Here is a 16,967-nt window from a genome sequence, read left to right as displayed (position 1 = left end):
TTAAAATGGTTTTTTAATTCATCCTACCTCCTGTGGGTTTAGCTTAACATTAGTGCCATCTGCCAGAGGCCGGAGGCAAGGTGCTTAGGGGTTTAATTGTTCTGTGAGACCCTGAAGCAAGGTGAGAAGTGGCCTGGTGTCAGAGTAGAGCAGTTGGCCCATTACTGAAGGTCGTGGTTCAGAAGTTCTCAATTTATTCTTTTCTCTATTCAGGTTCTACATAAGTGAGCAGTAAAAAGATATGGTTATCTCCTTTCTTTATTGTAGCAGTCTGTGAAGTTCCATTTCCTTCTTGAAACCTCTGACGCAATGGCTAGAGGAACCCTCCCACACCCCTCCCCTTCTGTCTATGCTGGCAACTTTTTTTTTTTTTTTTTTTTTTTTGAGACGGAGTCTCACTCTCGCCCAGACTGGAGTGCAGTGGCCGGATCTCAGCTCACTGCAAGCTCCGCCTCCCGGGTTCACGCCATTCTCCTGCCTCAGCCTCCCGAGTAGCTGGGACTACAGGCGCCTGCCACCTCGCCCAGCTAGTTTTTTGTATTTTTTAGTAGAGATGGGGTTTCAGCTTGTTAGCCAGGATGGTCTCGATCTCCTGACCTCGTTATCCGCCTGTCTCGGCCTCCCAAAGTGCTGGGATTACAGGCTTGAGCAACACACAACTTTTGAGCCGCCCCCTTGGCTTATCACCTTGAAAAACACGCCAGATCCATTGCTTTTACACACTGCTGTTTACCTCATTGTTTATGTTGTATATGTGGGTCATCTGTTGTTTAGGTTAGATTGAAGTCTGGCTGTGTTGGTGTAGTTAGCTTTTAATTATTTCCAGAAGAAAGATAGTATACCATATCCATATAAGCATTTAATATAATGGTGTTTTCTTTTTGATCTAATGTTCAGCTTCAGCCTAGGAGACACCCTGAATGATCCAGGCTTGGGGACTGTCAGAGCTATTATTATTATTATTTATTTATTTATTGAGACTGAGTCTCACTCTATCACCCAGGCTGGAGTGCAGTGGCACGATCTCGGCTCACTGCAACCTCTGCCTCCTGAGTTCAAGCGATTCTCCTGCCTCAGCCTCCCGAGTAGCTGGGATTACAGGCACATGCCACCATGCCTGGCTAATTTTTGTATTTTTAGAGATGAGGTTTCACCATGTTGGCCAGGCTGGTCTTGAACTCCTGACCTCAAGTGATCTGCCACCTTGGCCTCCTAAAGTGCTGGGATTATGGGCATAAGCCACCATGCCAGGCCTATTATTATTATTTTAAAGCATAATTATTTAATGTGGATTTTGCATATCTACTGCATTTGATCCCTTTCCGAATAGTTTTCACTGTTTTCTTTAATTACTGTACTTCAAAATACAGAAATTTTAGAAAACAGAGAAACACTATTTGGTATATATACTCTTCGTATTTTTTTTAAATGCATATAGATTTATTTTCTGTTTTCAGCAATAATATTACACAGTTTGTTTTAAACTGTATAGTATTTTTTTTTTTTTTTTTTTGAGATGGAGTCACTCTTGTCACCCAGGCTGTAGTGCAATGGCACGATCTCAGCTCACTGCAAACTCCGCCTCCCGGGTTCAAGCAATTTTCCTTCCTCAGCCTCCTAAGTAGCTGGGATTACAGGCACCTGCCACCACGCCCGGTTAATTTTTGTATTTTTAGTAGAGACAGGGTTTCGCCATGTTGGCCAGGCTGGTCTCAAACTCCTGACCTCGTGATCCACCCGCCTCAGCATCCCAAAGTACTGGGATTATAGGCGTGGGCCACTGTGCCCGGCCTAAACTGTGTACTATTAAACTGTATATTGTTTACTTTAGTAATAGATCATGAATGTATTCTCACGCTACTATAGAAATTGTAATGGCTGTGTAATATTTAATTATATAGATTTATATAAGCTATTCTCCATTATTCTACTTTTATTTATCAAACATTTATATAAGAACTTACTACTAAGCTCCAAATAGATATTAACTCATTTAACTCTCATAATAACTTTATGAGGTAAGTACTATTTATATCCCCATTTTGCAGATGAGGAAACTGAGTCACAGGTTAAATAACTTGTGCCAGGGCACACCTCTTTGTAAGTGATAGAGCCAGATTCAAACCCAGACGATCTGGCTCCAAAGTCTATGCTGTAATCACAGCCCTCTCCTTGCTTCCCTCTCTACCTCTATTGAAAAGTAAAGACCTTTCTTTCCTGGGAGAATAGCTTAATCTTCATAAGACTTCCCTGGCAAATAAGGGAACTGCTGTCCTGTGAGTCACTGTTATTTACAATTAAATTGTGAGCTGCTGAGATGACAGGCAAAGAATCATCTGGGCAGGATGGGCGGTGTGAGCTCTGCAGCCCAGAGACGGTGACTCCAGGAGGAACTGTAGACTTGGATCCAACCAGGCTGAGGTCCAAGTTACTCACCCACTGGCAGAACCCAAGTGGCTCTGCCTGCCCCGAAGCTACTGTAATTTCCTCACACCCAACTGAGAAGGTCTTTCCTTTGCATTCTACTGCAGGAGCTGCTGCATCTGACCCAAGCCTGCCTGGAGAAAGGAGGAAGAGGCAAGGTAGGAAGTGGCCTGGACTCCTGCTGCTCTGCCCCAGAGTACAGGGCAGAAACTGCAGCTGGAGCTGTGGGGTGGTCTTGATCCAGCCTACAAAGTGACTTCTGGGGCAGTGCCTGGAGTGTATGAGAATCCTCTTAGTAACCTGCAGAAGCTCCCGGGTAGTTGTTTCTGGGTGAGTCTGGGATCCTTATTCATCACAGCCCTGAGACTGGGCTTTGGCTTCAGCCACCTCCTTTCCTATACTCTCCCTTCCAATAATGACAATATGATATCATAGCTGACCGTAATTGTTCTGTCTGACATTTAATTCATTCTGACTCATTAAATTCTCACAACAGCGCTATGAGGTAGAATGATGGTTACCATAATTATCCTCATTTCAGTGATGAAGAAAGGCAGCCACAGGGAGGCTGAATAACCTGCCGTAAAGGGGGGAGGGTTTCAGGTGCTGGGAGCAAGGTCATGCAGAGTTGTGACCTTGACTTGTATCCCAAACAGACCCTGGGAAGGGAGCAGTGGCTGGAGGCAAAACTGCAGGTGAGCCACCTTGCTCCTCTTAACCCTACTGGGAGGAGAAGTTCTAAACAAACAATTGGCATTTGGCAGGGGAGTGTTAGGGCTGGAGGTGGTCGGAAGTTGTATTTTATTGAAGCACTTTGGCAGTTGTTTGCAGGGCTGGTAGTAGGTTTATATGACATAACATTCCTGCTCTCTCTCTGGGAAGTCTGTCAGTTTTCCTTTATGTCCGCATTTACAAGGGAGCCTGGAACACATACACCCCACGTTGAAAGTCAATGTCACAGGGTAAATTGGTCCAGGGAGGCATGATTATCACTGCAGTCCTAAGACTTGCCACTCTAAATGCACGAGATGGAGATGATTACATACCACCCAGCCTGTGAAGTTCTTTTCCATGCAGAAACCCCACAAGTTGGGTTCCCACCTGGGTCAGGACTCCACCCCCTTCTCCTAAACATGGAAACAACCCCGGGTGGAGCTAGAACCAGCTCAAGTCAGAGCTCCCATTCTAGGAAGATCATTGGCCTAACTTGATAACAATGTATAGAAAAGATGCTTTATACAGAACTGGGTAAGGCTTGGCAAAAACTGACTTTCCTGCAGCTAAATGCATGCTGGTATGTACCTATTGAGTTTTGGAGCAACTAACTCTTAGGAATGTGTGTGTACTTTTGTCTTAGGAAAAAGAAAAGATACATGGTTTTACCTGCCATAGTCCTTGAAAGTAAGTAAACCATGAAAAATAAAAGTGCAATGTCTGATAGGCTTTTAAAAAGAAGAATTGCTGCTGTCCTAGTTGGAGCCACAGTAATGTTATTACCTCGGATAATGAGGCAGTCCCCTGACTTGGCCTTCTACCGTCTATTCTCCCCACCATGAACAGATGGATCACTTAAAAGTGCAATAGATCGGCCAGGTGTGGTGGCTCACGCCTGTAATCCCAGCACTTTGGGAGGTCGAGGTGGGCGCATCACGAGGTCAGGAGATCGAGACCATCCTGGCTAATACGGTGAAACACCATCTCTACTAAAAATACAAAAAAATTAGCCGGGCATGGTGGCAGTCACCTGTAGTCCCAGCTACTTGGGAGGTTGAGCCAGGAGAATGGCGTGAACCTGGGAGGCGGAGCTTGCAGTGAGCCGAGATTGTGCCACTGCACTCCAGCCTGGGTGACAGAGCAAGACTCCGTCTCAAAAAAAAAAAAAAAGTGCAATAGATCATGTCACACTCTTGCCTAAAAACTTGTGGGGACTTCCTTTCACACCCTGATGGGGTCCACACTCCTCACAGGGCATTCATAATGCACCCCTGACTTTGGAGATGCAGTGCAGTGTAGTATAATAGCTAAGTGCTCCATGGCTATGGCACTAGCTGGAATCATAGCTCTGTCCCTCACTAGCTGTGTGACTTTGGCCAAGTATCTCTACTTCTCTGTGTCTGTGTTTTTATTTGTAAAATGAGAATAGCAGTACCTACCTCATAGATGCATGTAATGAGCACCCGACAGCCATCTCAGCTGTTTTTATTATTACTTTTGATCTCATCGTCTCTACTTTCCCCACCCCCAGCTCATTACACTCCAGTCACACCAGACATCTTTCTGTTCCTCAAATTTGCCAAACTTAAGTCTACACGTGGACTTTTGCCCTAGAGTGAGTGAAACTGTCTGCCCACACCCACTCCCACTCAGGCCTGTGAGCTGCTGGTTTCTTCTCATTTTCAGGTTCCACATGAAGGCACCTCCACAGACAGGCTTTCCCTGACCACCTATTCCAAATCAGCCCTGAGGCTCTCACTAGCCCCGTGCCACCCTATGGCAATTTCTGTGATGATGGAAATGTCCTGTATACCACTAACCATGAGCCACATTGGCTATTCAGCACCTGAAATGTGGCTAGTGTGAATAACTCAATGTTTAATTTCACTTAATTTTAATTCATTTAGACTTAAATGTAAATAACCACATGTGGCTTCTGTATTAGACAGTCCAGCTGTAGCTATTACCTGACTTGTGGCACTTGTCACTCCCTGGACTTGTCTTGCTGATTCATTTGTTGTTTGCAGTCTGCCTCCCCCAACCAGACAGTAAGGCCAAAAGAAGTGGCAGAGGGCCTTATGCACCTTGCTCACCACTGTGTCTCCCTGTGCCTAGGAAAATGTCTGGGTCTTTGTGGGGCTCAATAAGATTTGTTGGATAAATAAATGAATGGGCATATAAAAGCACTCTGTAAACTAAAATACATAACATAAATGTAGTACATTATCATTATATGTATATATAATTTGAAAGCCTGCAGGGGTATCTTTTTTGTTTTTTTTTTAAGAGACAGGGTTTTGCTCTGTCACAGGCTGGAGTGCGGTGGCACAACTATAGCTCGCTGCAGCGTCCAACTCCAGGGCTCAAGCAATCCGCTGGCCTTAGCCTCCTGAGTAGGTAGGACTACAGGAGTGTACCACAACACCTGCTAATTTTTTAAATAGAGACAGAGTCTTGCTTTGTTTCCCAGACTGGTCTTGAACTGCTTCAAGCATTTTTCTGCTTCAGCCTCCCAAAGTACTGGGATTATAGGTGTGAGCCACTGTGCCCGGCTGTGTTTCACTTTTAAAACATCCCTAATACACATACAGAGCTGACCGTTAAATGTCAATAATTTTTAAAAGTTGTTTTCCTGTTTGGAGTGTATTTTTTTATGTCTTCAAGTGAGACCCCCTCACCACACGGGTAGTACATATGATATACAGTCCCTCTGGAAACCTAATGAGGGCCTGGCCTGATCACAATTCCAATTTCAGGCAACTTCTGAGCAGCTGTCTTTGAGTTAAGTAAAGCAGGACACACCTGTGAGCTCTTCTGCCTAGCACAGGCCGCGGTGGCCAGCCCTGGACCACAGAGGGCAGGCTCCCTTTGCTGGTCCCTGGGCTGTTCATCTGCTGGCCAGAGACCACTGCTCTGGGCTTGACCAGGATCAGGTCTGAAGCCTCTGACATGTGTGGGCAGCTGCCATTCTATCATGAAAACATGAGTTTTCCTAAGGGGATTGCAGTATTCTGGAAATTAAAAACAAGGTGGGAGCAAGTCATCTCCTTCCTGTGGGAGTAGCTGAAGCTCAGTTGTTCTGAAATACAATGCCTGGCACTCCTGGGAGGGCTGGGACCTGGCCCGTTCCATGCCACTGGGCGGTGTGCGGTTTCCAAAGAGGGCTGGGGCTACTATCTGACCTCATGTCTTAATGAAGTGCTTTGGCTTCATGTCTGCCTCTGAGAGAGCTCTGTGACTGCAGCAGCAGAGTCAAATCGAAGACAGGGGACATCCCCCCAACCCCCATCCTCACCCCTACCTGGGCCTGAGCCCAGGAACTCCATGAACACAGACTCACTGGTGCTTCCATTGCTCAGAGCCAGCTGCAGGGTCTGGGAACCAGGCTCAGCTGGCTGTGCCAGGCCGGCCTGGACCTCCCCTGACCTGGACCTGAGCTGGTAAGTTGGGGGCACAGTCAGGAGACAGTTGGGCTGAGGTTGTTTTTAAGACTCCTCTGTGGCCCATGTGCTTGGATTTCTTGTCAACACTCTCCCTTCAGACGTGCCTAACTTGCCTCTCCCTGCCATGCCTAGGCACACATTTTCTTCCCATAACATCAGACCCGATTCTCAGAATGAGAAAGGGCGTATTCATGGGGGCGCAGCTTTAGGAAGGGGCCTGCTGCAGTGGTGTGCTGTGCCTAGGGGCATGAAGTGTGCAGGGGTAGGTGTGCTGGCCCTGAGACTTTCCACTGTGAGAAATTCATTCCCACAGCGCCAGTGGGTGGATCGATATCTTCAGGAAGGTGAGGTTTAGTTTGTGGAGAAAGCACCAGGAACAGCGTGTCCACCCCCAACCCCACCCCAAGCCGCAGGCTCCTGGACAGCCTGGGTTCTTCCATGACACTCACCCAGCCCTTCTCTATTTAGGGCCCATGCCTGGAGCACAGCCCAGTCCCACCCTGCCCCTGAGGGTGGCTCACATGTTCTTAAGGCAGGTACCAGGAGGATGACTGGCCACTCAGGGATGCAGGAAGTGGCTCTTCCGCATGGCCTGCCTGGTGAGTCACCTGGAGAATGCTGGGCCCAGGTCAGTCCTCCTGGTCCCACAAGGCCCGTAGACAACAAAAATGGAGACAGAATCATCCTTAGAGAGAGGCCCAGGGGCAGGGCTGGGAAGCCGGCAGAGTGGGGACAAAGAGGGCCACCACATAAAACAGGCCCCTGTGGGCCTGCCCGGCCCCCCATCACACATGGTGGTCTGTGCAGTGTTTCTTTTGTCCCAGTGGCTTCATTTTGTTTCCACTTTTTATAAATGCTTGCTAATTCAGCTTCACTTTTTTCGAAATAATAATATGTCATTGTGAAGAGATGTCCCCTGCCAGGCATCTTTAGGGCTTTTCTCACAGCCCAGCAGACCAATGCATGTGAGGGCATCAATGTCCTCCCCCAGCCTGGTGAACCCTGACTTCCACTCCAATGGAAGAGATGTGGGGTGGCTGGTCGCTGCCTCTCTTGAAGGCACGTTTTGGGTTGGAAGGAGGCCTTGGGCCCCCTAAGGCAAGCTCAATAAGGGAACCAGTGACAGCCTAGAACTCAGCCACACAGCTCCTTTCAAGGCAAGTGGGGACCTCACGATGACCGCTGTGGTTATTCAGTGCCTGTGTGTGGCAGGCCCTGTGCTCCATGCTCCTTTGACATCATTGGGTCTAATTCTCAAGGGCCAGTCCAAGAGGCAAATATTCTTGTTACCCCATTTTAGAGTGGGGAAACAGGAGCAGAGAGGTGAAGGAATTTGCCCAAGCTCACACAGCTTTGAGCAGCAGAGCCACTGCTCAAAACCCAGGTTTGGCTGCTCCCGAAGGCTGTGCTTTTAACACCACACCATCTGCCTCCCACCTGGTGAGGTCCGCTGAGGGCGCCCACATCCCTGCTTGGTGCTAGGTCCTGAGGGGACGGCAGATGCCCATGGGCGGACCCTGCCCTCTGCAGTAGCTTAGAGCAATCTGCTTCCTTCCCCAAAAGGCCTGAGTCAAAACACTCTCCACTGATGAAATGTTTCTTCCTGTGGAATTCCGCTGAAAGACGGCTCCCGACTGTGTCCATTTGTTCTCCACAGGAGAATCCTGTAGGGGAAAGATTATCAAAATATTTGCCAGCCTTGCAGGGAGTATTCAGAGTCGTTGCCAGAGTGCTACTGGATGTGTGAGGTGCTGCTGTTCCTCCTGGCTTCTGTTTGTATCCATCTGCCAAGGAGGGGAGAGGGGCAGAATCTCTGTTTAACCTATAGGTGGAAGCTATAGTTAGTATTCTATGAGCCCATCGGGGATGCTCAAGTACAGTACAGATGTCTGCCAGTGGCATGTCCAAATAAATAGGCATTTAAGGATTTCCTAGGCCAGGCGTGGTGGCTCATACCTGTATTCCTAGCATTTTGAAAGGCTGAGGCAGGCAGATCTCTTGAGCTCAGGAGTTTAAGACTATCTCTATAAAAAATACAAAAATTAGCCAGGTGTAGTGGTGTGCCCCTGTGGTCCCAGCTATTCAGGAGGCTGAGGTGGGAGGATGACTTGAGTTCAGCAGGAGGAGGCTGCAGTGAGCCAAGATTACACCACTGCACTCCAACCTGAGCAACAGAGCTAGACCCTGTCTCAAAAGAAAAAAAAAAAGATTTTCTAGTTTAAAGCATTAGGGAGGATCTAAACTTTGAACTGGGTGAAGTGCAGTTGGCATACTCCTGGAGTCTTGGGTGTGCTGAGCCCCCAGGGTGGGGGAAAGAGCCCTGGGTTTTGGTCAGAAGATCTGACAACTTAACTGGCTCTGCCCTTGACTGGCCAGGCAAGGCCCTTGCCTCCCTGGACTCATTGCCTTACCTGTAAAGTGGGGTGGGGTAGCCAGGGGAGATAATCTCTGAGAGGCAGGGCAGCATCTGGGAGCCAGGCTGTCCAAGTCCCTTCATAAGAGCTGGGAAATGGCGGGCAACCTCTCTGGGTCTGTTTCCTCATGTGTACTGTGTGTGTGTGTGTGCACGTGTGTGTGTGAAATGGGTCTATATGTAATGTCTCTGGAACAGTGCTTGGCTATTACATAACAAGCAGTCAATAAACTTGGCTATTATTATTTATGGCCCCTCCCCACTCCCTCATGAACTAAACGGTGGGTCTTGGCAATCATTCTCTGAGAGAAAATGCTTTGGTGGAGCAGTGGGTTGAAAAGCTGGCTGGAGGGAAAGAAGATTCTTCCTTGCTGGAGTTTAAAAGCAAGACATGGGGCTGGGAGGAAGAGAGAATCACTGAGGCCAGTATATGATCAGTTCATGAGTTCTTCTGCCCATCCACCGCCCCCGCGCCCCCACCGCAACAAGGTACAGCTTTAATGCAATGATTTCACCCCTATAGAAATCCTTGAGGATGGGGTGAGGAAGGCAAGGAGTGTAAATGTCCCCAGGGCCCAGGCTCCCTGATAGCATCTTGGAAGCATGAATAGGAAGAAGACTGTAGGGAGATTGGCTTCAAGTTCCGAAGCAGAACTCTTCAAACTTTTTCTGTTCCTTTTCACTATTTTGAGTTTCTCTCCCGCCAAGGGAAAAACTTTGCAGGTGACACAGTGTGAGTTAAGAAAACCCCATGTGTCAGAGCCAGACAGAGGGGAGAATTCAAATTCGATCTCTACAGTTTAATGGCCGACCAGGGTTATTTTTTCCCTCTGAGGTTCAGTTGCTTCATCTGTAAAACGGAGATAATGACACTTGTTTTACAGGGTTGTTGGAGAATTAAATGTGAACATACATGTACAGCAGAAAGCAGGGGTTCAGAAAAGCTAGGTCCCGTCCGCTGCATCCAGTCCCTGTCTGTGCCTAAGAGGGTACTCCACTTGCCTGTCCACCTTCTGTACCAAGCCAAAAAAGCAGGAGGCACGATTCCCTTGTGTTGTGTGCTGTTCGCTTTCAGAACAAGGCTATAATCTTCCTAGAAGTTCCTGGGCAGGTCAGAACCTGTGAGCTGTCGTCAGTAGTGGATGCTGTTAAGGTGAATCTATAAATAGGAATGAAACAAAAGGAGAAAACTCAACAGCCCCCTTTTACCTGACATTAGGCCACAGACAGATTGGTCACAGACTTAGCTTAGCAGCCAAGGTTGATGCTAAAGGCTGAGCACAGTGGTAGTCACAGGGCAGACTAAGGACACCTCTCTTTATCAGGTATCCTCCACCCCACTCAGGAATGGGTTGTTGGAGTTTAGGTGGCCAGGGCCACAGTCATGATTATACTGCCTTCTTTCCTCTGGCCATGGAGGCCTTATGGTTGGGGTAGTCTTGGAGGGAGTGGGATGGTCCTGAAGGGATTAAAGGAGGAGTAGGGCACAGTCACGGGCCTGGGAAGCATCTCAATGGGCTGAAATTCTAAGCCCTCACACAGTAAGGTCCCTGGGGCTCCCAAAGCCCTTGTCATCTTCTGCCAGATCCTGGGTTCCTCTTATGTTCTCCTAAACTTTCTCATGGCTGCTACCAGTGTCTTATCTCTCAAGGTTGTGACAATCCAAAATGGTGCCTTTTTGCAGATTAGAAATAGGCATCCCCTTTCCCCAGCAAATGCAGTCCTGCACCAGGACACACACCTTGTGATACAGGTGCATAGGCTAGATTTCAGCCCCGAGTTGCCCCTTTGGCTGAGCTGCCTTGTCCTGCTTCTCATGCTCTGCTTCAGTGGTCAGGACTGGCCATACTGCTTCTGCTGCTGCCTCCTCTGAACTTGCTGCCCCCGCCTCCACCGTAGCCCTTCCCATGAGCAGAGCTGGCTTTCAGTAAGACACAGAAGGTAGCCTGGATGTGTCAGATTTTCTAGCCCTCTCTTTGTTTTGTTTTTGTTTTTGTTTTTGTTTTGAGACAGAGTTTTGCTCTTGTTGCCTAGGCTGGAGTGCAAAGGCATGATCTTGGTTCACTGCAACCTCTGCCTCCCGGGTTCAAGCGATTCTCCTGCCTCAGCCTCCTGAGTAGCTGGGATTAACAGGCATGTGCCACCACACCCGGCTTATTTTGTATTTTTAGTAGCGACGGGTTTTCTCCATGTTGGACAAGCTGGTGTTGAATTCCTGACCTCAGATGATCCGCCACCTCGGCCTCCCAAACTGCTGTGATTACAGGCGTGAGCCACCATGCCCGGCCTAGCCCTCTCTTTGAAGGGGCTTGTGATCCATTCCAGGGCTGGGTCAGAGGACACTTGAAGGATGCCACAGAGTCCAACTGTATAGTATTCTCTCTAGCATCATTCAGCACTGCAGGCCCAGGTGAAGGTCTCCCCATCTGCTATAGTAGTGAGAATCCCCCACCTATCCAAGGCTGAGGGCAATGCCCCCAAGATTGTTCAAGAGAGTGCGTCCCCAAGTCCTGGGGCCTCCAGTATCAGTCTCGGCCTCCACCTTTCCTCCCAGTAGGGCATGTAGGCTGTCTTATAAACAGCACCCTGGGTGCCTGCTCTGGCATCTCAGGATGCCTGACGCGGGCAGGTAAGTGGGCTACACCCTCCCTCCCAGCTGAACTATCCCCTCACAACTGGCCTGGCCCTTAGGGTTCAGGATAGTCCAAAAACATGGCATTTTATGATTCCATCTCTCCCCCTTTTAAACTCACATCCACATCCCTGCCAGAATATCTGGACCACCTGTTTAGACGTGAATGGTCTGAAGCCAAGTTTCTGGTAGCTTTGCCAATAGCCAGGAGAGGCCACTCCCTTTGAGGGGCAGAGCTCGAGGTGCGCTGTACCTGGGTGGTCCTGCCGCTTCACTGTGAGAGACTGAGGGAGGAGGGGAGGGCTGGTTTCAGACACATTTGTGGGTGCACAGAGACACCAGCTGCCAGTCACTGAGGTAACAATCAGGGCTGGGGGAGGCTGTAACACCTTAAAACAGTCCTCAAACTTTCTCTCCACAGCTAAAAGCTGGATTTACCATATAATCTGGTAAGTGGAAAGTGACACAGGAATATGCTTGAGAAGTGCCAACCTAGAGCCAAAAAAGAAGTTGCTGGGGACATAATGCCTGGGCAAGGGACGGCTGGTTAGATAAAGAATGAAAGAAACTGTAGGAGCAATGGCATGGAGGCACCAAATAAAGGGTGAGTTCAGGGGAAGCATCCTGAGGAATTTGGATTTCCACTTATGGGTGGCAAGAAGCTCTTGAAGGGCTTTAAGTGGTGGAGAGATGGATCAAGCTTGCCTTTCAGAAACATCACTCTGGGGCCTGAGTGGAAGACAGACTGGAGAAGGGCAGGATGGGAGGGAGGGAAACCAGCTGGGAAGCAATGGAGAGTCCAGGCAAGAGAGGAGGGGACTCTGGGCCAGAGTGGTGGTGGGGGAAGGAGAGGAGGGCATGACTTTGAGGATTCCTTAGGGATAAAGTCCCCAGGCCTTGGTGAGAGATTGGCTGTGTGTTATTTGTGTGTGGGTGGAAATGGAGAGAGACTGGGACCCAGGGTGGTTCCCAGGGTTCCAGCTTGGGCAATAGCTGGATGGAGATGCCATCCTAATATTTGGGAATTCAAGAGAAGAGGGAGCTGGCTGTGGAGTGTGCAAATTTTAAACTGTCTGTCCCATAATCAGCGTTTAGCAAACCATTTGGATGTGAAAACTAAGCTAAAGACACAGAGCTGGGCACAGTGGCTCATGCCTGTAATTCCAACTACTTGGGAGGTTAAGGCTGCTTGAGCAGGGGAGGTCAAGGCTGCAATGAGCTTTGATTTCGCCACTGCGCTCCAGCCTGGGTGACAAAGCAAGACCCTGTCTCAAGAGAAAAAAGAGAGAGAGAGAGAAGCAGTAGCAGATTGCATTATACTGTGGAAGTGTGCGTGATGACCAGGCAGAGTAGACCAAGTGCAGGACCTGGATACGCCCATTTTCAAGGTGGCTGGGGAAAGAGGACACACAGAAAGACAGGCTGGAAACTGTCAGAGAGGTAGCAAAAGAGTCGGGAGAAAACAGTGTCTCAGAGGTCACAAGAGCTGAAAGATTCACAAAAGAGGAAGCAGTCAACAATGTCAAATATAGCAAAAAAGCCAAGTAACACAAGTTCTAAATCCTGTCCACAGGATCCTGCACTGAGGAAGTCATTATCAACCTCAGGGAGAACAATTTCAGACAAGGGGCTGAGGCAGGGGTGACTGCAGAGAATTACAGAGCCTTTGGTGAAAGGAAGACAGGAGATTGGATAAAGATGGTAGATAGGGGCATAAAATCAAGCAAGCTATTCAGGGCAAGGGAAACTTGAGCAGCTTCATTGGCTGAGCTGGAACAGCCAGCTGAGAGGGAGGCGTTAAAGATAGAGAGAAAGAGGGTGATTGATAGAGTGGGATAGGAATGGGATGGATGACAGCAAGAACATACTGGGTGGGTTTCTACTGAACCACAGGATCACAGTGAAGAGACAGATGGAGAGGATGACAGTCATGTCAGTTCCATTGTAGGGGGAAAAGGAGTGGGAGTTGGAGCCTGATGGCCTCATGGGCTCTAATTCTAGATGAAGTTGAGCTTACCCTAGATTTGTGGTGGGGTGGACCTACAGGGTTGTGGGGTTTCTCTGAAGATCTCAGAGAAGATGGAATGAATTAATCTGAGCATTCCTCAGGAAGTACAACAGAAGGATATGGGTCCAGACTGACAACAAACTAGCTCATGTGATTAACCATGGGTGGGCAGGGAAGGAAGAAGGAAGCCCAGGAGGTGCCTGATAGACCAGAATGATGTCGATGCATGAAAGGATTATGCTCAAGGGCCAGGGGCCAGGGAGGAGGAATGTGGGAGGGTGAGGGGAATGTGGGCAGAAAGAGGCTACTGGCGTGAAGATGTCAGGGGAGGAGCAGTCCCAGGGAATAACGAGACCCAGGTGGGCCAGAGTGTAGGCTGAGGTGGAGCACAGGTGAAGGTGATTGGAGTTGGGAGGTCATTTTACTTTGAGGCTGGAGCATTGGAGGTGCTGTCACAGGACAGGAGTGGGTGGCTTTGAGGACTCCAGCCATTTCCAGGGTGAATTAGGAACAGTGTTTGGTGGATTACAACAGGAGGAGTGTGGTTCGGGGTTTCCTAAATGTGTTTGATCATAAGGACACATGGGCTCTTGTTAAACATTGGCCTCAAGGTTTCAATTGGATCTCTCCAATTCAGACCTCTGGGACAGGAGCTGGGGGATGTGCATGATTCTGATGATCAGGTGATTCTAATGATCAGGAAAGTTGGAGAAGGTTGATATTAGGCATAGGCCTCCAAGTATGGAGAAGGGGACTATAGAGAAGAATGGATGAGAGGTTTGGAAAAGAAAGGGGTAGGGAGAAGAAAGAGGAAGGGACCAGGAGAGCTATGGAGAGTGGAGTGGAGAAGAGAATTCTTGCCCAGGGGACTCACATTTTGGATGCTGAGCAAGAATGATGTGATGTGAAGAACTCTGGGGTCATGACTGGGCTCAGTCACAGTAGCCGGGGTCCCATGGTGGCTGGGAGGGCATCAGTCCCTGGAAAGTCCTTTTTTTGTCCCTTGGTGATTCATGCAGGGCATCTCAGGATCCCAGAGCAGGAACCAGATTGACATGGAAGTGGAGTTGCCAGCCACCAGTGTGATGTGATTTCCACGTGCCAGGGGAGCTCCCCACCTTGCGCTCTGTGAGCATCCCTCACCAGAAATTCCACCAGGAGCCAGGTGAGGCTGAAGCAACCCAGGTGTGGAGGGAATGACACAGGCTTTAGAATCCTGGTCAGATCTGTATTCTCATCCTCTGATACTTTCTAGACATGCAACCTTGGGCAACTTAGCTTCTCTATGAGCCTCAATTTCCTCATCTATAAAATAGGGATAATAATACCTGCCTCAAAGAGCTGTCATGAGGATTAAGTGGGCAAAGCACATAGAGTGCCAAGAGTAGGTGCTCAGGGCCTTGAGCAAGAGGCAGAGCCTTGGTGGTGGAGACCACTATAAGCTCCACTCCACACTGAGAGCCCAGAGAAGATGGGAGATGGACAGTGGGAGAGAAGCACAGGAGGTGAGCGTCCCTGGAGCTACTCTTGAGTTTCTGCCCCCTACTAGTCACCAAAATCACAGCAGTCCGTGTTTACAGAGGCATCTTACCTGTCCCTATTTTTACTGTGTTACCAAGGTGGTAACAGTATAATATTATTTTTGTATAAAGTGTTGATCTGTTGTCCCCAGCACCTTGCACTTTGGGGGACACTATATGTTCATTATCAATATATTCTGAAATAAGAAACAGAAACCAGAAATTTAATCATCCAGTACCCAGTCCACAAGAAAGGCCAATGACTCACTTCAGAATATGCGAGGATTGTTCACTCATTTCCTTCCATGTGGTGTGTTTGTCACTGCCTGGTCATGCTGTGAGGAAAAGCTGCTCTCACCTTCATGTTCATGAACCTGAGACAGACGAGGTCACATGGAGATCACTCAAGGGGTTCGCTCTTCCTGGAAATGCTGACAACTGAGAAGTTTGCCTCCCACAGCTGTATGAAAGGTTTTGTGAGGAGGAGGTTAGGTCAGCACCAGGAGTTAGCCCCTCAAAGTGCTATTCCCTAAGCCTAGCACAGGAAAAAGAAATTTCCTCTGTACTGGGTGGGGAGATGACTGCTGGCTTGCTCCCTTGAAGGAGGGTTGTTGAGCTGGAGCAGTGCCTCTCACACAGGTCACCAGGAGGCTTGTTAAAATGTGGGTTCTGAGTCAGTGCCTTGGGGTGGGGCTGAGATTCAGCATTTATGACAAACCCTGGGCATTGGAGAGGCAGCTGCTCCACAGCCCCAGGACAGGGCTAGGACTCCAGGGTCACACCTGAGAACCTTCAGTGTGGGTTCCTGCCGTGGAGAAAATTCAAATGTATGTAGAGGCTTGACTGATTCCTGACCTGCTTGAGACCCCCACACACCCTGACCCTATGTCTGAAACTCTGTTCAAAAGTCCAAATCTCAAATATCTATGGAATGCCTAGCAAGTGCCAGGCACTGGGCTAAGTTTACCTAACCCAGCTTGCTTGCTTCTCTTAAGACTCACTGTGCCATTCCACACCACGCTCAAGCAATCAACACCAAACTCTCCCACTCACTCTGAGGAACAAGGGTTCACACTGGGCGGTGAAGCGGGCAGTGGAGACAGGAAGGCCAGTTTAGGGAGCTCCACATCCCAGCTCTGTGAACTTGGCTGGTTACTCTGCCTTTTTGTGCTTCCATTTTCTCATCTATAAAAAGGGCTTAATAACCCCCACGTCTCTGGGTTGCTGAAAGGATTAACGCAGATGATGCACGCAAAGTTCTTAGCCCTGGGCTGGTAAGCATAGCTGTTATGATTCATATTTAGGTTGTGTTTCCTCCATCAGAACCTTTGGTGCTCTGTCCCTCTTTGCAGACACCTAGGCCAATTCTTGTGTGACTCCTTATGCTTGACTGTGTTACTATCTGAAAATTATTCTTACCATTTGGAAACCTCAGTCAACAGCACCATTAAAAGCAGTTCCAAATGGTTACCACACAAGAGGAGTGCCCCCACAGCAGCTGTGTGTGCATTGGGGAGGGGAGTTCCTGTGAGGAAAGAACCAGAGAGGAAAGGGCCAACCCGACAGCCTCTTGCAGCCCTCCAGCTTGCTGTGCCAACTGCTCTTGCACTGGACACTGAGCTGTGCGGCAAGGACTTCATTCGTAATAATGCAGTGTCAGTTATAAATCATTTATTTAAAAATCAAACTGGCCAACCCTAGGTTGTCTTTACCATAGCACCACTTTCACTCACTTGCATTCCAAAGAGATTTTAGAAACATTATTTAACTTTTCATCATGGCATTTTTCAACCATACGCAAAAGTAGAGAGAA

The 16,967-nt window shown here is 48.6% G+C and overlaps 1 protein-coding gene across 1 annotated transcript in view; it reads left to right on the top strand.

Annotated features, from left to right (window-relative positions):
- Nucleotides 1-2,536: 2,536 nt before the first annotated feature.
- BCAR3 (BCAR3 adaptor protein, NSP family member) overlaps nucleotides 2,537-16,967 on the top strand; it is a 143,839-nt gene continuing 129,408 nt past the window's right edge. The window contains exon 1 of the mRNA XM_021920931.2: nucleotides 2,537-2,582. The gene's annotated coding sequence lies outside the window, so the exon portion shown is untranslated. The remainder of the gene's footprint in view (nucleotides 2,583-16,967) is intronic.

The sequence above is a fragment of the Papio anubis genome, chromosome 1 (assembly GCF_008728515.1).
Source record: "Papio anubis isolate 15944 chromosome 1, Panubis1.0, whole genome shotgun sequence".
NCBI classification, from domain to species: Eukaryota; Metazoa; Chordata; class Mammalia; order Primates; family Cercopithecidae; genus Papio; species Papio anubis.
The sequence above is the reverse complement of the archived record's forward strand: the minus strand, read 5'-3'. Positions and strand labels throughout refer to the sequence as shown.